The sequence below is a fragment of the Pristiophorus japonicus genome, chromosome 6 (genome assembly GCF_044704955.1).
Source record: "Pristiophorus japonicus isolate sPriJap1 chromosome 6, sPriJap1.hap1, whole genome shotgun sequence".
Taxonomy (NCBI): Eukaryota; Metazoa; Chordata; class Chondrichthyes; family Pristiophoridae; genus Pristiophorus; species Pristiophorus japonicus.
The window spans coordinates 10,648,131-10,670,751 of record NC_091982.1 but is presented as its reverse complement, the minus strand read 5'-3'; the positions used below and the strand labels follow the sequence as shown (position 1 = coordinate 10,670,751).

Sequence of the window (22,621 nt, the reverse complement as noted above, 5' to 3'; positions counted from 1 at the left end):
AGAAGCAAGATGGAGTGAGAATGGGGAGGTAGGCGATCGATGTAAAGGGAAGTGTGTGATGTGCACTATTGAGAGTTGTAAGCGGTAGTATTTGAGAAGAGAATGGTATTAGTTTGTGGTGTGAAGAGAGGAAAGGATAGGTGAGTGTGTTTGAAATAAGCAAGAGAGATGATAATGAGAGAGATGGGGGGGATGAAAAGATGTACTCACCCTTGCTGCTTATGAGGTAATTAAACCACTTCCTACAATTAACCAAGGGCCTGGGGGTGATGCTGTTGGGACCGACCCTATCGACCACCTCTGTTGAGGACTGCCTGACAGTGGGATTTTTTCAAGGATATGATTGAATATTTTTGTGAATGAGCATTTTTTTGAGACAACATTTGTGAGTGCCTTCTCTTTCCCCAACCCCACCGCTTTATTTCTCCCATTTAAAAAAAAAATTTGATCCATGAAGCAGGAGAGCATGGAGGAACTATTCCAAATCTCCCAAGACTTCACAGTGACAACTGTTAAATAAAATCTTAGGAAAAGGAATTTTGTACAGTTCATTTCAAAGCTAATGAGCTATGCAAGAACGAACTGCATTTTTAATAAAGGGGTGATGGGAAATAAACTCATTAAATGTTCAGTTAGTTCATTTATTCCAAAGGATTTGGATTCATTCCTGCTTCCTCATGCATAGGAATTATAGTTTTCTGAAGGGTGATTATTACTTGGTGAAGGTCTGCATTAACTTCCACTGTGGTTAGATCTGTTATCAGTCAGGAGAGAGAAAACGAGCTTGAGCGCACTATTTTAATCTTTTAAATCTGGCATATCTGTTTCCTTGGTCATTAGTAACATGTTCAGTCAGACCAATTATGCAGATTATAAAACTATCCTCTGGGAGTTTTGAGGTGGGCGGGACGGAGGTAAGTGTGATCTTTTTCAAATCGATGGAGCGCTGTAAGGGTTAACTTCAAACCACCACTCGGAATCTGTTAGCCTTAAATTAAATGCAGTTTTATTAATGCAAGCCGGCAGGGGAGCTATTCCGTAAAGGAATGCTCAACAAAATGACTGGAGACCTTGTTCTTTATACAGTTTCAGATTAAGTCATTACATAATTATGCAAGTTACAATTAATACATGACGATTGATTAATACATGATTGATTATACAACGCTGGCCAATCTGGCTTCTACATGCCTTAAATATTATTTCGAATACAGGTTACCGTCATTCATTCATTCTATTCTATCCTTATCTTGTTATTCAGTTTCTTATGTCTGACTACACAACTTGCTATCTTATCTGCTTCTTGCCTCCCAAGGCCTTTAGTCTATGAATTAGAAAGTTTGCTATTTTGTGGAATGTTCCCACACACTTTTGCCAATAGATTCCATTTTAAAATAAGCTAGCTCACTTTCAAAATGGCACAATGTTGTACTATTTTAAAGATTTGTAATTTCCCTCTTCAGTCCCTCCTGCTGGCCCCTGATTATGTCTAAATAATCAGCTGACCACATATACATTCTGAGCCATCTGCCGGGGATGGTGATCAAATCTATTCCCTTTGGATCGCTCGTAGTTCCGTCTTTTAACGGAGTCCCGACATGTTACCCCTGACCACCTCCCTGGAATTATTTGCAAGCTACATATATTTGTTTTTGTACATACAGAGCATAAGCTCGGGGGTCTTAGTTGTTTCCGTAACTTGTTACAAAATCATTCGCCTCCCTATTATACTTTGATTACATAATTAACAAGGGTGTTTGCAGTTCGTCTAGGACCATGCGGTTGTATATCCCTTGGATCTTACACATCAGATATAGTTGGATCACAATACATATCCCCACCACTACCATTATTATCACAATCGGGTGCTACATTAAGTTGAGGACCGCGTAGGCCTTAGGTGACCAGCCCTTAAAAATGTCCCACCAGTGGTGAACTGTGAGGTCACTTAGTTCCTCCATCACTCGAATAAGTTCTTGTTTTGTGTAACTCATTATGACCTTTTGTCTGAATAACCGTTTCCTTTCTTCTCCCAGGTACTTGGTCACCTGAATGTGTTTTTTCAAAAAGGCCCTTAACTTTCTCAAGTCCACTACCGGGGTCAGTACTGATAGTCCTCTGGTGCTTCTATGCTGCGCAATATTCTTCCATTGTCCTATTTGATAGGACTTGGTCATTTTAATGTCGAATATGACATATATTTCCTTCCGACACTCATTTACCGGGGGTTCCAATCGGTCCGTGTTTAAGTATACCATGTGCGTGCTGGTTACACATATATAATTTTGTCCGATTTCATGTATTATGGAATCATTTAAGGGTTGCAGCTGCCATTCATAAGCCACTGCTGTGCCTTTCATGCTGCATGGTTCCACCACTGGTGTATGTAGTGGGCATACTTGCCTGAATGGCCACTTTACACAGTCCATCCCTTCGTGCGTTTTATTCTTCGGGTCTCTCCATTTTCCATAAAACCGTGGCTTCCATAAGTTTTTACCGAATAGCTGTGGTAGGGTTACAAACTCACACCATATCTGACTGTTAGTAACATTAGTCAACAACATAGTCATGTTACATCCCTCTTCATCACATCGCGTATGCTTCATATTTGGCTTTCATTGGTCAAACTGAAACAATTTAGCCCATCGTGAGGCATTCCCAGAGAATGCTATCCTTTCTAATTCAGCCCGTTGTCCTTCCTTAATTAGGCCCATTATAAGGCACTGGCTTCCCGCGTTAAATTGGCTGATACCTGTTGCTGTTCCCAGCTAGTTTTATTTGTCCACTGCCATTTCATTTTGTCTGACACCCATCCCCGTAGGCTATTGGCCTGTAACGGTTCCTGCCACACATTTGACAGCCTTATGGCATCTTTAGTCAATTGTCCCGCTTTCTGTATTTTATTCTGCAGCGTCTCGATATCCATTGAGTTTAATGCTCCTAGTCCCATTCCTAACCCTCCTAGTACCGTATCTAGTATATTTCGCCGATTACAAGCTTTTGTTATCTTTAGTGCAAGATCCAGGTTCTTACAATACCTGGGTACCACCTTTCGGTCATACTGTATATTTATTACATTTATTATTGAAGGAGCGATCAGTGTGCTCAGACACGTATCGAAAGTGTGGCATCCGTTCTTGGTTCGGACAGGGGTATTTTACACTTATCATGACCAGCCATGTACCCCTCGCGCCAAACTGTGAATTATTCATACACATCACCCGATCTCCATCTCCCAAGGTTGGCTGTCTCCACTCTGTACTATTGGTATTCTCCGTTTTGTTAATATTCCAGGCTTCTTTCCATATTTTGGTTATATTCTGGGGAATATTGTCGCTAATTTTCCTTACCACATCATCTCGGGACCGTCGGCCTCCCATGTAAAGTTGAACATTACATTCTTGTTTTTATGGAGGATCAGTACAAACTTCCCAAAGACTGGTGCTGAATAGGTCCACCATTTACAGTCAAATGTTATCTTAAAAATACGACATTCACTTCCCGCGGGGCATGTATAGTTTCCCCGGGTTACGTTTTGTTGGGACTTCCACATCATATAATGTTTAAGCCCTTTTCCTTCCAAATGTGGAGGCACTGGGCAGGCCAGAGTGGTCACTAACCCAGTCACCACCAGCACTATCCACAGGTTCATCCCGTTGTTTTCTGGCCTGATTCCTTATCGGACACTTCCGTGGTCGCCGGGTGCACCGTTACTATGGGTTAAACCAGACGGGGGTTGTTTAGTATTATATGGCTTTACCTGTGTCCAGTGCTTCCATCTAATCCCAGTGGGCTCCTGTAGAAAAGCAAAAGTATCACTCGTCATTAGTACTGAGTATGGCCCCATCCATCGAGGCTCCATTCCCTTTCGTATCCCTGTTACCTTTATCATGACCTGTTCTCCTATTTTAGGTAATGTTTCGGGTCTCATTCCCTCATTCTGAATTTCTAGATCTCTTATCTGCTGTCTGCCTTTAACTTCTTTATTCAAAGCCTGCATGTCTTGGTCTATGTTATATATGCAGACTATAGATATACTCTCTGTGTAGTCGCTGTATAGTTGCATAAGATGGAGACTTGTTACCTGATGTACTATCAATAAGGTTTATATTGTGTTTCTACTAGGTGAATTTATAATGGGGAACAAAGAAATGGTAGACCAATTGAACAAATACTTTGGATCTGTCTTCACTAAGGAAGACACAAATAACCTTCCGGAAATACTAGGGGTTCGAGGGTCGAGCGAAAAGAGGAACTGAAGGAAATCCTTATGAGTCAAGAAATTGTGTTAGGGAAATTGATGGGATTGAAGGCTGATAAATCCCCAGGGCCTGGTAGTCTGCATCCCAGAGTACTTAAGGAAGTGGCACTAGAAATAGTAGATGCATTGGTGGTCAGTTTCCAACATTCTATTGACTCTAGATCATTTCCTATGCACTGGAGGGTAGCTAATGTAACACCACTTTAAAAAAAAAAGGAGGGAGAGAGAAAGCAGGGAATTATAGACTGGTTAGCCTGACATCAGTGGTGGGGAAAATGTTGGAATCAATTATTAAAGACGAAATAGCAGCATACTTGGAAAGCAGTCACAGGATCGGTCCAAGTCAGCACGGATTTATGAAAGGGAAATCATGCTTGACAAATCTTCTAGAATTTTTTGAGGATGTAACTAGTAGAGTGGTCAAGGGAGAACAAGTGAATGTGGTGTATTTGAACATTCAAAAGGCTTTTGACAAGGTTCCACACAAGAGATTAGTGTGCTAAATTAAAGCACATGGTATTGGGGGTAATGTATTGACGTGGATAGAGAACTAGTTGGCAGACAGGAAGCAGAGAGTCGGGATAAACGGGTCCTTTTCAGAATGACAGGCAGTGACTAGTCGGGTACCGCAGGGTTCAGTGCTGTGACCCCAGCTCTTTACAATATACATCAATGATTTAGATAAAGGAATTGAATGTAATATCGGCAAGTTTGCAGATGACACTAAGCTGGGTGGCAGTGTAAGCTGTGAGGAGGATGCTAGGAGGCTGCAGGGTGACTTGGACAGGTTAGGTGAGTGGGCAAATGCATGGCAGATGCAGTATAATGTGGATAAATGTAAGAAGACAGAATATTATCTGAATGGTGACAGATTAGGAAAAGGGGAGATGCAACAGGAATTGGGTGTCATGGTACATAAGAACATAAGAATTAGGAACAGGAGTAGGCCATCTAGCCCCTCGAGCCTGCTCCGCCATTCAATAAGATCATGGCTGATCTGGCCGTGGACTCAGCTCCACTTACCCGCCCGCTCCCCGTAATCCTTAATTCCCTTATTGGTTAAAAATCTATCTATCTGTGACTTGAATACATTCAATGAGCTAGCCTCAACTGCTTCCTTGGGCAGAGAATTCCACAGATTCATAACCCTCTGGGAGAAGAAATTCCTTCTCAACTCGGTTTTAAATTGGCTCCCCTGTATTTTGAGGCTGTGCCCCCTAGTTCTAGTCTCCCCGACCAGTGGAAACAACCTCTCTGCCTCTATCTTGTCTATCCCTTTCATGATTTTAAATGTTTCTATAAGATCACCCCTCATCCTTCTGAACTCCAACGAGTAAAGACCCAGTCTACTCAATCTATCATCATAAGATAACCCCTTCATCTCCGGAATCAGCCTAGTGAATCGTCTCTGTACCCCCTCCAAAGCCAGTATATCCTTCCTTAAGTAAGGTGATCAAAACTGCACGAAGTACTCCAGGTGCGGCCTTACCAATACCCTATACAGTTGCAGCAGGACCTCCTTGATTTTGTACTCCATCCCTCTCGCAATGAAGGCCAACATTCCATTCGCCTTCCTGATTACCTGCTGCACCTGCAAACTAACTTTTTGGGATTCATGCACAAGGACCCCCAGGTCCCTCTGCACCTCAGCATGTTGTAATTTCTCTCCATTCAAATAATATTCCCTTTTACTGTTTTTTTTTCCCAAGGTGGATGACCTCACAATTTCCGACATTGTATTCCATCTGCCAAACCTTAGCCCATTCGCTTAACCTATCCAAATCTCTTTGCAGCCTCTCTGTGTCCTCTACACAACCCGCTTTTCCACTAATCTTTGTGTCATCTGCAAATTTTGTTACACTACATTCTGTCCCCTCTTCCAGGTCATCTGTGTATATTGTAAACAGTTGTGGTCCCAGCACCGATCCCTGTGGCACACCACTAACCACCGATTTCCAACCCGAAAAGGACCCATTTATCCTGACTCTCTGCTTTCTGTTCGCCAGCCAATTCTCTATCCATGCTAATACATTTCCTCTGACTCCGCGTACCTCTATCTTCTGCAATAACCTTTTGTGTGGCACCTTATCGAATGCCTTTTGGAAATCTAAATACACCACATCCATCGGTACACCTCTATCCACCATGCTCATATATCCTCAAAGAATTCTAGTAAATTAGTTAAACATGATTTCCCCTTCATGAATCCATGCTGCGTCTGCTTGATTGCACTATTCCTATCTAGATGTCCCGCTATTTCTTCCTTAATGATAGTTTCAAGCATTTTCCCCACTACAGATGTTAAACTAACAGGCCTATAGTTACCTGCCTTTTGTCTGCCCCCTTTTTTAAACCGAGGCGTTACATTAGCTGCTTAACATTCCGCTGGTACATCCCCAGAGTCCAGAGAATTTTGGTAGATTATAACGAATGCATCTGCTATAACTTCCGCCATCTATTTTAATACCCTGGGATGCATTTCATCAGGACCAGGGGACTTGTCTGCCTTGAATACCATTAGCCTTTCCAGCACTACCCCACTAGTGATAGTGATTGTCTCAAGGTCCTCTCTTCCCACATTCCTGTGACCAGCAATTTTTGGCATGGTTTTTGTGTCTTCCACTGTGAAGACCGAAGCAAAATAATTGTTTAAGGTCTCAGCCATTTCCACATTTCCCATTATTAAATCCCCCTTCTCATCTTCTAAGGGACCAACATTTATTTTAGTCACTCTTTTCCGTTTTATATATCTGTAAAAGCTTTTACTATCTGTTTTTATGTTTTGCGCAAGTTTACCTTCGTAATCTATCTTTCCTTTCTTTATTGCTTTTTTAGTCATTCTTTGCTGTTGTTTAAAATTTTCCCAATCCTCTAGTTTCCCACTAACCTTGGCCACCTTATACGCATTGCTCTTTGATTTGATACTCTCCTTTATTTCCCTGGTTATCCACGGCTGGCTATCCCTTCTCTTACCGCCCTTTTTCACTGGAATATATTTTTGTTGCACACTATGAAAGAGCTCCTTAAAAGTCCTCCACTGTTCCTCAATTGTGCCACCGTTTAGTCTGTGTTTCCAGTCTACTTAAGCCAACTCTGCCCTCATCCCACGATAGTCCCCTTTGTTTAAGCATAGTACGCTCATTTCTGACGCAACTTCCTCACCCTCAATCTGTATTACAAATTCAACCATACTGTGATCACTCATTCCGAGAGGATTTTTTTACCAGGAGGTCGTTTATTTTTCCTGTCTCATTACACAGGACCAGATCATTGAAGTGTGGCCTGCAGGTACAGCAGGCGGTGAAGAAGGCAAATGACATGTTAGCCTTCATAGCGAGATGATTTGAGTATAGGAGCAGGGAGGTCTTACTGCAGTTGTAAAGAGCCTTGGTGAGGCCACACCTGGAATATTGTGTTCAGTTTTGGTCTGCTAATCAGAGGAAGGACATTCCTGCTATTGAGGGAGTACATCAAAGGTTCACCAGATTGATTCCCGGGATGGCAGGACTGACATATGAGGAGAGACTGGATCAACTGGGCTTGTATCCACTGGAATTTAGAAGAATGAGAGGGTATCTCTTAGAAACATATAAAATTCTGACAGGATTGGACAGGTTAGAGGCAGGAAGAATGTTCCTATTGCTGGGGAGTTCCAGAACCAGGGGTCACAGTCCAAAAATAAGGGGTAAGCCATTTAGGACCGAGATAAGGAGAAACTTCTTCACTCAGATAGTGGTTAACCTGTGGAATTCTCTACTGCAGAACGTTGTTGAGGCCAGTTCATTAGATATATTCAAAAGGGAGTTAGATATGGCCCTTACGGCCAAAAGGATCAAGGGGTATGGAGAGAAAGCAGGAAAGGGGTACTGAGGTTGAATGATCAGCAATGATCTTTTTGAATGGTGGTGCAGGCTCGAGGGGCTGAATGGCCTACTCCTGCACCTAATTTCTATGTTTCTATGTTACTATGCTGGCACCACTAGAGGGTGCAGCTGGTGGAGACTGGGGTAAGGGGAAAAAGTCACTGGTGGGCGTTGTTTATAGGCCCCCAAATAATAACTTTACGCTGGGGCGGGCAATAATCAAGGGAATAATGGAGGCATGTGAAAAAGGAACGGCAGCAGTCATGGGGGATTTTAATCTACATATTGATTGGTCAACTCAAATCACACGGGGTAGCTTGGAGGAGGAATTCATAGAATGCATACAAGATTGTTTCTTAGAACAGTATGTTACAGAACCTACAAGGGAGCAAGCTATCTTAGATCTGGTCCTGTGTAATGAGACAGGAAAAATAAACGATCTCCTCGTAAAAGATCCTCTCGGAATGAGTGATCACAGTATGGTTGAATTTGTAGTACAGATTGAGGGTGAGGAAGTTGTGTCAGAAATGAGCGTACTATGCTTAAACAAAGGGGACTACAGTGGGATGAGGGCAGAGTTGGCTAAAGTAGACTGGAAACACAGACTAAACGGTGGCACAATTGAGGAACAGTGGAGGGCTTTTAAGGAGCTCTTTCATAGTGCGCAACAAAAATATATTCCAGTGAAAAAGAAGGGTGGTAAGAGAAGGGATAACCAGCTGTGGATAACCAAGGAAATAAAGGAGAGTATCAAATCAAAGACCAATTCGTATAAGGTGGCCAAGGTTAGTGGGAAACTAGAAGATTGGGAAAATTTTAAACAACAGCAAAGAATGACTAAGAAAGCAATAAAGAAAGGAAAGATAGATTACAAAGGTAAACTTGCGCAAAACATAAAAACAGATAGTAAAAGCTTTTACAGATATATAAAACGGAAAAGAGTGGCTAAAGTAAATGTTGTTCCCTTAGAAGATGAGAAGGGGGATTTAATAATGGGAAATGTGGAAATGGCTGAGACCTTAAACAATTATTTTGCTTCGGTCTTGACAGTGGAAGACACAAAATCCATGCCAAAAATTGCTGGTCACAGGAATGTAGGAAGGGAGGACCTTGAGACAATCACTATCACTAGGGGTTCGTGCTGGATAGGCTAATGGGACTCAAGGTAGACAAGTCCCCTGGTCCTGATGAAATACATTCCAGGGTATTAAGAGAGATGGCAGAAGTTATAGCAGATGCATTTGTTATAATCTACCAAAATTCTCTGGACTCTGGGGAGGTACCAGCGGATTGGAAAGCAGCTAATGTAACGCCTCTGTTTAAAAAAGGGGGCAGACAAAAGGCAGGTAACTCTAGGCCGGTTAGTTTAACATCTGTTGTGGGGAAAATGCTTGAAACTATCATGAAGGAAGAAATAGCGGGACATCTAGATAGGAATAGTGCAATCAAGCAGACGCAGCATGGATTCATGAAGGGGAAATCATGTTTAACTAATTTACTGAAATTCTTTGAGGATATAACAAGCATGGTGGATAGAGGTGTACCGATGGATGTGGTGTATTTAGATTTCCAAAAGGCATTCGATAAGGTGCCACACAAAAGGTTACTGCAGAAGATAGAGGTACGCGGAGTCAGAGGAAATGTATTAGCATGGATAGAGAATTGGCTGGTGAACAGAAAGCAGAGAGTCGGGATAAATGGGTCCTTTTCGGGATGGAAATCGGTGGTTAGTGGTGTGCCACAGGGATCGGTGCTGGGACCACAACTGTTTACAATATACATAGATGACCTGGAAGAGAGGACAGAGTGTAGTGTAACAAAATTTGCAGATGACACAAAAATTAGTGGGAAAGCGGGTTGTGTAGGGGACACAGAGAGGCTGCAAAGAGATTTGGATAGGTTAAACAAATGGGCTAAGGTTTGGCAGATGGAATACAATGTCGGAAAGTGTGAGGTCACCCACATTGGGAAAAAAAAACAGTAAAAGGGAATATTATTTGAATGGGGAGAAATTACAACATGCTGAGGTGCAGAGGGACCTGGGGGTCCTTGTTCATGAATCCCAAAAAGTTAGTTTGCAGGTGCAGCAGGTAATCAGGAAGGCGAATGTAATGTTGGCCTTCATTTCGAGAGGAATGGAGTACAAAAGCAGGGAGGTCCTGTTGCAACTGTATAGGGTATTGGTAAGGCCGCACCTGGAGTACTGCGTGCAGTTTTGGTCACCTTACTTCAGGAAGGATATACTGGCTTTGGAGGGGGTACAGAGACGATTCACTAGGCTGATTCTGGAGATGAGGGGTTTACCTTATGATGATAGATTGAGTAGACTGGATCTTTACTCGTTGGAGTTCAGAAGGATGAGGGGTGATCTTATAGAAACATTTAAAATAATGAAAGGGATAGACAAGATAGAGGCGGAAAGGTTGTTTCCACTGGTCGGGGAGACTAGAACTAGGGGGCACAGCCTCAAAATACAGGGGAGCTAATTTAAAACCGAGTTGAGAAGGAATTTCTTCTCCCAGAGGGTTGTGAATCTGTGGAATTCTCTGCCCAAGGAAGCGGTTGAGGCTAGCTCATTGAAGTATTCAAGTCACAGATAAATAGATTTTTAACCAATAAGGTAATTAAGGGTTATGGGGAGCGGGCGGGTAAGTGGAGCTGAGTCCACGGCCAGATCAGCCATGATCTTATTGAATGGCGGAGCAGGCTCGAGGGGCTAGATGGCCGACTCCTGTTCCTAATTCTTATGTTCTTATGTTCCTGCCCCAGTGGCAGAGACTGTCCACCAGAGGGCACTGTGGTGAGAGACCTGAGGGTCATCTGCATAGGTGTGCTGGGCCCAGTATAAAAGGCTGTCCAGCATGCTTGTGCCTCACTCTGGAGTTACGTATAAAGGAACAAGGTGACTACAGTCTGAGTACAACACATTGCCTTCTGGAGTCATTCGTAAGTGCATTACAGACTTAACAATTTAGCTGGACTAATTACCGCCTTAGCCTATCCTGAATTGGTCCTGCTTCACCTGTCCCTCCGGCTAAGTCCTCTGGTAGTCTCATCGCCCGTCCAATGATCAGCTCATCAAGTGTTAGTCCCATGGTATAATGTTAGTAGTTGTTGCCTACAACATTGTGGAGCCACAACTTGCTCCTGGGGTCCCCATACCCATATGACACCCTTTTGGTGAGCCCCGTGCTTACTCCATTCACGTCTTTCTTCCTGATCGACACTATGGTGGACCTGTGCTATATTTTTGTCAGTCTGAACATTGTTAATCATTACTGGTTGAATTTCAGCCTTAAATGCTGGCTCTGGTTTCCGTTCAGCTGCCGCTCGTTTGGCTGCTAGGTCTGCAAACCGGTTCCCCAAGGTGGGTCGGTCTTAGGGGTGCATGTGGCCCTTACTAGTTAGTTTTGTGTGTGCTTTTACCTTGATTACCGCTGCTTCCCATGGTACCTTTGCTGCTTTCACTTGCCTTTCTACTAGCCTTCCATGTTTTACCACCTCACCGGTAGATGTCACATATCCTCGTCGTGACCAGGCTGCCATATAGTCGTGAACCACCCCGAAAGCGCATCGAGTATCTGTATATATGTTTACTCGCTTTCCTTCAGCTGACTCGAGAGCCTTTATAAGGGCCATTAATTCTGCCACCTGAGCTGACTTGTCTCCTGGGAGTGCTCCTGCCATTATTGGCTCTCCTTCCTGTGTTACAACTGCCCACCCAATATGCGATTCTCCATCAATATATTTTCTGGATCCATCCACAAATAAAGACTCATCTGGGTTGTCCAATGGCTCTTCCTTTACCCCGGTATCTGTTTCCTCCTCTACTTGTTCCCTACAGCTATGTTCCTCCCCTTCTGTCAGCACCCCAGTAGCGGGGTTAACTCCATTATGCTTTTTTATTATTACTGATTACTCTTTGGGCAGCAATACAGCCTCCCACTTATCCTTTCAGCTGTCTGAGAGCGACGCAGCTTTCCAGTATTTAGTAATTCTACCAGGGTATGTTGTGTGTGCAAAATGGTCTGTCCCATCATCACTACTGGTTCGCTTACTTTGACCGCCCAAGTTGCATAGTCCAGGGTGGCCACACATCGGGGCATCCCACTAACCACTGAGTCTTCGTTGAGTAGTAGGCTATAGGTCTCTGCTGGCCCCCATGTTCCTGCATTACCACGGCGGAATAACTTCCATCATGCTGATCACAATATAGGTCGAAAGGTTTATTGGGATCTGGCAATCCTAGGGTGGGGGCCGACATCAGAGCTCTTTTTAATTCCTCGTATGCCTCTTCCTGTCCCAATCCATCTTCTGTAGGGGGCCCCCGGTTCCTTTAATTAATTTCTGTATGGGTTCCGCTATCGTGTATTGAGGTATAAAATTCTGACTATAATTAAAGAGTCCTAATACCTTCCTTATTCCCCCGGTTTACAATGTTCAGGTAACATTTTGTTACCCACTCATCTTGTGGCTTCAAGATAAATGCTCCTGACACTCGGATGCCGCCCGCTAGAGGCTGCTTTACGTAGTTGTTGTACCCTTATATTCTCTCAGCTGGGACCAATGTTTCCATCGGCCCCCCCACATTTCATATTTATATACGCACATGTGTCACCACTGATTAATATTTCATATGGTCCACTCCATCGTGGGATAATCCAGGTTTTCCTGGCAATTCTCTAGCCATTACTGTTGTGTATCTGTAAAGCATGCACTCCCATGTTCCGCCACCAGGGAGCGCATCCACTGAAGTCCCAAGGGATCCCAGCATCCCTTGGGAGCACTGTATATAAACCGGCCCCTCAGGCCTGTTACTCACTCTGGAGTGTCTTAATAAAGACTGAGGTCACTGTTACTTTAACCTCCCTGTGTGCAGTCTCATCTGTGTTGGGAACATAATAACTGGCGACGAGTATACGAATCCAACGCAGAGATGCAGCAAACTCTGGGCATCCTGGAGAAGTTCTCAGAGGGTGAGGACTGGGAAGCCTATGTCGAACGGTTAGACCAGTACTTTGTAGCCAATGAGCTGGACGGAGAAGGAAGCGCTGCAAAAAGGAGAGCGGTCCTCCTCACAGTCTGCGGGGCACCGACCTACAGCCTCATGAAGAATCTTCTGGCTCCGGTGAAACCCACAGATAAGTCGTATGAGGAGCTGTGTACACTGGTTCGGGAGCATCTTAACCCGAGGGAGAGCGTGCTGATGGCGAGGTATCGGTTCTATACGTACCAGCGATCTGAAGGTCAGGAAGTGGCGAGCTACGTCGCCGAGCTAAGGCGACTTGCAGGACAATGTGACTTTCATGGCTGCCTGAAGCAAATGCTCAGAGACTTTTTTGTACTGGGCATTGGTTACGAAACCATCCTACGAAAACTTTTGACTGTAGAGACACCGACCCTCAGTCAGGCCATTGCGATAGCACAGGCATTTATGTCCACCAGTGATAACACCAAACAAATCTCACAACACACAAGTGCTAGCAATGTTCATAAATTAACTGGAACTGTGTGTGCGAGCGAACAGGGTAGAAACTACGACTCTGCAACTGCCAGCAGGCCTCAGGTGACCCAGATGACTCAGAATCAGCAACAAAGGATGAATGCAAGGCAATTCACACCTTGTTGGCGTTGTGGAGGCTTCCATTCAGTCTATTCATGCCGCTTCAAAGGGTCTGTTTGCAAGAGCTGTGGAACAATGAGGCATCTCAGACGAGCTGCAAGTTCTGCAAAACCTGCTAACCACCACGTGGCAGAGGAAGATCGGTCCATTCTGGACCAAAGCAATTTCGAGTCTCAGAGAGAGGAGGCAGATGCTGAAGTACACGGGGTGCACACATTTTCAACGAAATGTCCACCTGTAATGCTAAACATAAAATTGAATGGCTTACCCATAGCCATAGAACAGGGCACTGGCGCTAGCCAATCCATCATAAGTAAAAAGATGTTTGCGAGACTGTGGTGCAACAAGGCACTCAGACCAGCCCTGAGCCTCATCCACACGAAACTGAGAATGTACACCAAAGAGCTTATCACTGTCCTGGACAGCGTCATGGTCAAGGTCACCTACGAGGGTACGGTGCACAAACTGCCACTCTGGATTGTCCCGGGCGTTGGCCCCACACTGCTTGGAAGGAGCTGGCTGGGCAAAATCCACTAGAACTGGGATGACATCCGAGCGCTATCACATGTCAATGAGGTCTCATGTACCCAGGTTCTTTACAAATTTCCTTCCCTTTTTGAGCCAGGCATTGGAAACTTTTCCGGGGCGAAGGTGCGGATCCACTTGGTCCCAGAGGCACGACCTATTCACCACAAGGCGTGAGCGGTACCTCACATGATGAGGGAGAGAGTGGAAATCGAGCTGGACAGGCTGCAACGCGAGGGCATCATCTCCCCAGTGGAATTCAGTGAGTGGGCCAGCCCGATTGTTCCAGTGCTCAAAAGTGATGGCACGGTCAGGATTTGTGGCGATTATAAAGTAACTATTAATCGTTTCTCGCTACAGGACCAATACCCGCTACCTAAGGCAGACGACCTATTTACGACCCTGGCAGGAGGCAAGATGTTCACCAAGCTCAACCTGACTTCGGCTTACATGACGCAGGAGCTGGAGGAGTCTTCGAAGGGCCTCACTGCATCAACACGCACAAGGGACTGTTCATCCACAACAGATGCCCGTTTGGAATTCGGTCGGCTGCAGCGATCTTCCAGAGAAACACGGAGAGCTGACTCAAGTCTGTACCTCGCACGGTGGTTTTTCAGGATGATATATTGGTCACGGGTCGGGACACGGTCGAGCACCTATAGAACCTGGAGGAGGTCCTCCAGCGACTGGAATGCGTAGGGCTGCGGCTGATTAGGTCAAAATGCGACTTCATGGCAACAGAAGTGGAGTTTTTGGGGAGAAAGATCGCGGCGGACGGCATTCGGCCCACAGAAGCCAAGACAGAGGCTATCAGGAACGTGCCCAGGCCACAGAACGTCACGGAGCTGCGGTCATTCCTGGGACTCCTCAACTATTTTTGTAACTTCCTACCGGGGTTAAGCACCCTCTTAGAGCCCCTACATGTGTTATTGTGCAAAGATGAGAACTGGGTATGGGGAAAAAACCAAGTAATTGCTTTTGAGAAAGCCAGAGACATTTTATGCTCCAACAAACTGCTTGTATTGTATAATCCGTGTAAAAGACTTGTGCTAGCATGTGATGCATCATCATACTGAGTCGGGTGTATATTACAACAAGCAAACGTTGCAGGGAAGTTGCAACCTGTCACCTATGCTTCCAGGAGCTTGTCTAAGGCCGAGAGGGCCGATAGCATGATTGAGAAAGAGGCATTAGCATGTGTGTTCGGGGTAAAGAAAATACATCAGTACCTGTTTGGCCTCAAATTTGAGCTGGAAACCGATCACAAACTTCTCATATCCCTGTTTGCTGAAAACAAGGGGATAAATACTAATGCCTCAGCCCGCATACAAAGGTGGGCACTCGCGCTATCAGCATATAACTATACCACCCGCCACAGGCCAGGCACTCGAGAACTGTGCGGATGCTCTCGGTCGGCTACCATTGCCCACCACGGGGGTGGAAATGGCGCAGCCTGCAAACTTGTTGATGGTCATGGAAGCGTTTGAAAATGATAAATCACCTGTCACGGCCCGCCAGATTAGGACTTGGACCAGCCAAGATCCTCTTCTGTCCCTAGTACAAAACTGTGTACTGCATGGGAGCTGGGCCAGCATCCCCGTTGAAATGCAAGAGCTAATCAAGCTGTTCCAGCGGCAAAAGGACGAGCTGTCCATTCAGGCAGACTGCCTGTTGTGGGGTAACCGCGTAGTGCTACCCAAAAAGGGCAGGGAGACGTTCATCTCGGATCTCCACAGCACACACCCAGGTATAGTAATGATGAAAGCGATAGCCAGATCCCACATGTGGTGGCCCGGTATCGACTCTGACTTAGAGTCCTGTGTACGGCAATGCAACATGTGTGCTCAGTTGAGCAACCCGCCCAGAGAGGCACCAATAAGTTTGTGGTCCTGGCCCTCCAGACCATGGTCGAGGATCCATGTCGACTATGCGGGCCCGTTTCTCGGTACAATGTTCCTGGTGGTGGTGGATGCTTTTTCAAAATGGATTGAACGTGAAATAATGTTAGGAAGCACCGCCACCGCCACCATTGAAAGCCTGAGGGCCATGTTTGCCACCCACGGCCTGCCTGACATACTGGTCAGTAACAACGGGCCATGTTTCACCAGTGCCAAATTTAAAGAATTCATGACCCGCAATGGGATCAAACATGTCACCTCGGCCCCGTTTAAACCAGCCTCCAATGGGCAGGCAGAGCGGGCAGTACAAACAATCAAACAGAGCCTTAAACGAGTCACAGAAGGCTCACTCCAAACCCGCCTGTCCCGAGTACTGCTCAGCTACTGCACGAGACCCCACTTGCTCACAGGGGTGCCCCCGGCTGAGCTATTCCTGAAAAGGACACTTAAAACCAGACTCTCGCTGGTTCACCCCAACCTGCATGATCAGGTAGAGAGCAGGCGGCAGCAACAAAATGTAAACGATGGTCGCGCCACTGTGTCACGGGAAATTGACTTGAATGACCCTGTGTATGTGCTAAACTATGGACATGGTCCCAAGTGGATCACGGGCATGGTGATAGCTAAAGAAGGGAGTAGGGTGTTTGTAGTCAAACTAGACAATGGACAAATTTGCAGAAAGCACCTGGACCAAACGAGGCTGCGGTTCACAGACTGCCCTGAACAACCCACAACAGACACCACCTTTTTCGAGCCCACAAGGATCAAAGACACCGCACCAGGAAATCGAACCCATCACGCCGAACAGCCCAGCAAGGCCAGGCTCACCCAGCAGCCCTGCAGGGCCAACAACACGCCAGCCCAGTGAGGGCACAGCCAACACACCAGAACAGACATTTGCACCGAGGCGGTCCATCAGGGAAAGAAAAGCTCCCGACCGCCTCACCTTGTAAATAGTTTTAACTTTGACTTTGGGGGGGGGGAGTGATGTTGTGTACCTGTAAAGCATGTACTCCCATGTTCCGCTACCAGGGAGCGCATCCCTTGAAGTCCCAAGGGATCCCAGAATCCCTTGGGAGCACTGTATATAAGCCGGCTCCTAAGGCCTGTTCCTCACTCTGGAGTGTCTTAATAAAGACTAAGGTCACTGTTACTTTAACCTCCCTGTGTGCAGTCTCAACTGTGTTAGGAACGTAACAATTACCTTTGCTCCAATCTCCGGCACTACCGCCAGGGGTTTTGTCCCTTTATCTTATCTTCGTCCCTTTGTCTACCTCTTACTTCCTGCCGCATCTCTTTCAGCTGCTTGCTCAATTCCATCACATACTTCCTGATTCTATCTCGTAATGGTCCTAATTCTGCCCCTCCTGCAACTATCTCCTCGGGTAACTTCATTGCTCATAGGAGGTTAATCCTGTCGTTCGATTTGGTGTGGCGCGTAACCTCATACTGTACTGCCAATCTTTTATTTAAATCTCTTTTCCTGAGCTAGAAGCTTTCAAGTCATTTAAGATACGATTCTACACAGAGGAAAACGAGGGTGTAGCTTTCCCCAGCCCGTCGCCTCGAGAAACCCACGCAGGCTTTTTAAAAAAAAAAGGCATTACACTCTCTCTTCTCCTTTCTTTATCTTATACATAGACTACATTTATTGTCTTTCAACCCAACGTAATCAATGATTACGTGTTTTCTTTTGACAAGTAAGTGAGTGTGTCGGAAATTTTTAAGAAACGAGAACACGCATTTTTTTTACTGTAATCCAATTAGAACGTCCAAATTTCTCAGCACAAGAGCTGAAGCTTCTGTTTCGGGTCTATTGGGTTTTTTTTGTAGCAAGGCTGATGTTTTTATCTTTTGGTAAACAAACCCATCCTTTGTGCATTTCATCGCTCCGTAAATCATCATCAAAATAAATCCGCACCTGCGTTTCTAACTTAAAATGTAATTCAATTCTCGGTAAACAATGATTATTTTAACACTGAATTCATACTTTCATAAAACTTACCACATCCATGATAAACGGGTTAACCAGCTAGCTTCTGCACAGAAGTGGGTGGAGCTTAAACAAACATAACAGACACTTTATTTTAAAGACAGATATTCACACCAACTTTTCATTTAACAAAGTTTATTTTCTCTTTACTGTTTTTTTTTCAGCAACTTATTTTTTCTGTTTCCCTTGTTTTTCTTCACCAGTCTCTGACCCAACCATCCGATGGGCGTCATTCTCAAACTACTTACTTCTACTCTTAACCTCTGTAATTGTAGGCACTGACTTATTGCCATTAATCCGGCTTTGGCTGTTTTCTTATTTTTTCTGTTTCTCTCTACACCTATCTTTCCACTCCTCCTTTTCTTCTTGCTTTTGTGAAATCTCTATACACACTATAACCACCTCCTTCCCTTTGTTTCCCTTTCTTTGCAACCACCAGTTGAGTTTCCAGGGTATCTTTTTTTTCTTCTTCATACCCTTCCTTAACCATTTTCCTCTTAACCTTTGCATATTTATCTCTCAGAAACTCTTCTGGTAGTTTGTACCTCACCCCTTGGTAGTTTCCTTTGCCCTTTCTCACTCCGGGGCATTTTCCCCAGTTCCCGTTTTTCCGCCTTTACTTATGCGGAGCTTTTCTGCCTTTACTTATGCGGAGCCTTGTTTCTGGCTGGATAGCTAGTCCGCCCTCACCGGGGATTCCCCGATAATCTCGTATAAGTGCTTATTCTCCCAACACACATATTATCTTATAGTGCCCTGACGCGCCCCTCAATTGGATTTACCAGCTACACGGACTACGCTTCAGATTCATTGGATCTCTGGCCGGGCCTCTTGGGAGGAGAATTTCTCAAGGCAGTTCTCTACTCACTCAGCTTTTGAGTCGAATTTGCCCGTCCAGCAGACCCTGCTCGCAGCGCTAAGTTGTAAGGGTTAACTTCAAACCACCACTCGGAGTCCATTAGCCTTAAAGTAAATGCAGATTTATTAATACAAGACGGCAGGGGAGCTATTCTGTAAAGGAATGCTCAACGAAATGACTGGAGACCTTGTCCTTTATACAGTTTCAGATTAAGTCATTACATAATTACGCAAGTTACAATTAATACATGATGATTGATTAATACATGATTGATACAGCGCTGGAAAATCTGGCTTCTACATGCCTTAAATGGTAATTCTGGATACAGGTTACTGTCGTTCATTCATTCTATTCTGTCCTTATCTTATTCAGTTTCTTATGTCTGACTACACAACTTGCTATCTTATCTGCTTCTTGCCTCCCAAGGACTTTAGTCTATGAACTGGAAAGTTTGCTATTTTTTGGAATGTTCCCACACACTTTTGCCAATAGGTTCCATTTTAAAATAAGTTAGCTCACTTTCAAAATGGCACAATGTTTACTATTTTAAAGATTTGTAATTTTCCTCTTCAAGCGTCAAGATGACATGATGGAAGTTCAGAACCAAGTATACCTTCTATAGCAGACTTGGTAAACCAATACCTGAGCCAGTCGCGTTCGCAGTATTTCAGGGCACTGATTGACCCGTTAGCTTGTTTCTGAGCATACAGTGCCTTCCTAGATGCGCTATAATAACAAGCAGAAGAAGAGCAGGAATCTGGTCCCTGTGCTTTGGCAACACCCACACCCTGCACATGAACCCCATTGTCGAATCTCTTCCTCACAGGCACCAGCCCAGGGGCACCCATCTGTGGGAGGGTGGGTGGGGACGGGCTCAGTTCGTGATGTACCAAGCACGAGTAGCCAGGAGGAGCTGTGGCTGGAGGTGGCCGTTGTTGCTGGCTGGAGTGACATGAGCTCCAGTTCTTAGGGGGTCGGCATTTGAAAGGTGTGTGCTTGCGGAACATCAAAATATATTTCGGTGATGTTGACTATATTCCAGAATGTGCTGTAAATGGGGATCAGTTGGAGGAATCGCCGGCCCTCATCTGTAACACCATGATGGATGTGTATACAAACATGCGGTATAGACACCCCAAAAGAAGCTCCAAGGACTTTCCTACCTTCTAGCGTGGCACCTGAAACTATTGTCATGGATGCCTTGAGGTCCAGAGTGGAGGGCCATCTCTCAGAGCTTCATGCTTTGATTGGTACCATTTGGTCTGTTTTCCTACTAATTAGTGGCCAACCAGAGCAGGAGTCCTGTACTACTGGCCTAGCAGGGCTGTGCATGCATCAGGATGCTATCAGAACAGAGCCATGAGTGTTTCTTCACACTAGCCCTCATATCCCTGCACCTTTGTGAAAAAGCATCCTAGGTCCTTACAATGGGACAGCAGAAGCCACCTGCAGCAGATCGTTTTGGAGCCTCAGCTTACCTGAGAGAATGGCCACCTTAGTCACCAAAGACTCCTGCTGGAAAGCACCAGACAGGTACCACACAACTATCTGTCGCTGAGGGAGCACTGAGAAGTCGGATGTTTGGGTTGAAGGAGGGCACAATAATAGGCACCAAGGAGCAGCGTAGTGAAAAGAACAGTAGTAAGATTTGATTAAAATAAGTGCAGAAAGATTTGGGGCATGGTGGGGGAATGCCTGTGAGAAAGAATAACAGAATAAGAACATAAGAACATAAGAATTAGGAACAGGAGTAGGCCATCTAGCCCCTCGAGCCTGCTCCGCCATTCAACAAGATCATGGCTGATCTGGCCGTGGACTCAGCTCCACTTACCCGCCCCCTCCCCATAACCCTTAATTCCCTTATTGGTTAAAAATCTATCTATCTGTGACTTGAATACATTCAATGAGCTAGCCTCAACTGCTTCCTTGGGCAGAGAATACCACAGATTCACAACCCTCTGGGAGAAGAAATTCCTTCTCAACTCGGTTTTAAATTGGCTCCCCCATATTTTGAGGCTGTGCCCCATAGTTCTAGTCTCCCCGACCAGTGGAAACAACCTCTCTGCCTCTATCTTGTCTATCCCTTTCATTATTTTAAATGTTTCTATAAGATCACCCCTCATCCTTCTGAACTCCAACGAGTAAAGACCCAGTCTACTCAATCTATCATCATAAGGTAACCCCCTCATCTCCGGAATTAGCCTAGTGAATCGTCTTTGTACCCCCTCCAAAGCTAGTATATCCTTCTTTAAGTAAGGTGACCAAAACTGCACGCAGTACTCCAGGTGCAGCCTCACCAATACCCTATACAGTTGCAGAAGGACCTCCCTGCTTTTGTACTCCATCCTTCTCGCAATGAAGGCCAACATTCCATTCACCTTCCTGATTACCTGCTGCACCTGCAAACTAACTTTTTGGGATTCATGCACAAGGACCCCCAGGTCCCTCTGCACCGCAGCATGTTGTAATTTCTCCCCATTCAAATAATATTCCCTTTTACTGTTTTTTTTTTCCCAAGGTGGATTACCTCACACTTTCCGACATTGTATTCCATCTGCCAAACCTTAGCCCATTCACTTAACCTATCTAAATCTCTTTGCAGCCTCTCTGTGTCCTCTACACAACCCACTTTACCACTAATCTTTGTGTCATCTGCAAATTTTGTTACACTACACTCTGTCCCCTCTTCTAGGTCATCTATGTATATTGTAAACAGTTGTGGTCCCAGCACCGATCCCTGTGGCACACCACTAACCACCGATTTCCAACCCGAAAAGGACCCATTTATCCCGACTCTGCTTTCTGTTAGCCAGCCAATTCTCGATCCATGCTAATACATTTCCTTTGACTCCGCATACCTTTATCTTCTGCAGTAACCTTTTGTGTGGCATCTTATCAAATGCCTTTTGAAAATCTAAATACACCACATCCATCGGTACACCTCTATCCACCATGCTTGTTATATCCTCAAAGAATTCCAGTAAATTAGTTAAACATGATTTCCCCTTCATGAATCCATGCTGCGTCTGCTTGATTGCACTATTCCTATCTAGATGTCCCGTTATTTCTTCCTTAATGATAGTTTCAAGCATTTTCCCCACTACAGATGTTAAACTAACAGGCCTATAGTTACCTGCCTTTTGTCTGCCCCTTTTGTTTAAGGTCTCAGCCATTTCCACATTTCCCATTATTAAATCCCCTTTCTCATCTTCTAAGGGACCAACATTTACTTTAGTCACTCTTTTCCGTTTTATATATCTGTAAAAGCTTTTACTATCCGTTTTATGTTTTGCACAAGTTTACCTTCGTAATCTATCTTTCCTTTATTGCTTTCTTAGTCATTCTTTGCTGTCGTTTAAAATTTTCTCAATCTTTTATTTTCCCACTAACCTTGGCCACTTTATACGCATTGTTTTTTAATTTGATACTCTCCTTTATTTCCTTGGTTATCCACGGCTGGTTATCCCTTCTCTTACCGCCCTTCTTTTTCACTGGAATATATTTTTGTTGAGCACTATGAAAGAGCTCCTTAAAAGTCCTCCACTGTTACTCAATTGTGCCACCATTTAGTCTGTGTTTCCAGTCTACTTTAGCCAACT

The 22,621-nt window shown here is 44.8% G+C and overlaps 1 protein-coding gene and 1 long non-coding RNA gene across 3 annotated transcripts in view; one reads left to right on the top strand and one right to left on the bottom strand.

The window, feature by feature from the left end:
* The window catches only part of dlg3 (discs, large homolog 3 (Drosophila)), a 779,594-nt gene that overhangs the window by 174,569 nt on the left and 582,404 nt on the right, over nucleotides 1–22,621 (top strand). The gene's annotated exons all lie outside the window — the stretch shown is intronic.
* Nucleotides 990–19,327, bottom strand: LOC139265550 (uncharacterized). 2 transcript variants are annotated; one of them, XR_011593573.1, is made up of 3 exons: nucleotides 19,032–19,327; nucleotides 18,176–18,229; nucleotides 990–3,796 (listed from the first exon to the last, which is right to left on the bottom strand). It is a non-coding gene; the product is annotated as an uncharacterized lncRNA (long non-coding RNA). The 2 variants fall into 2 exon arrangements; XR_011593572.1 differs by having other exon boundaries at nucleotides 990–3,713.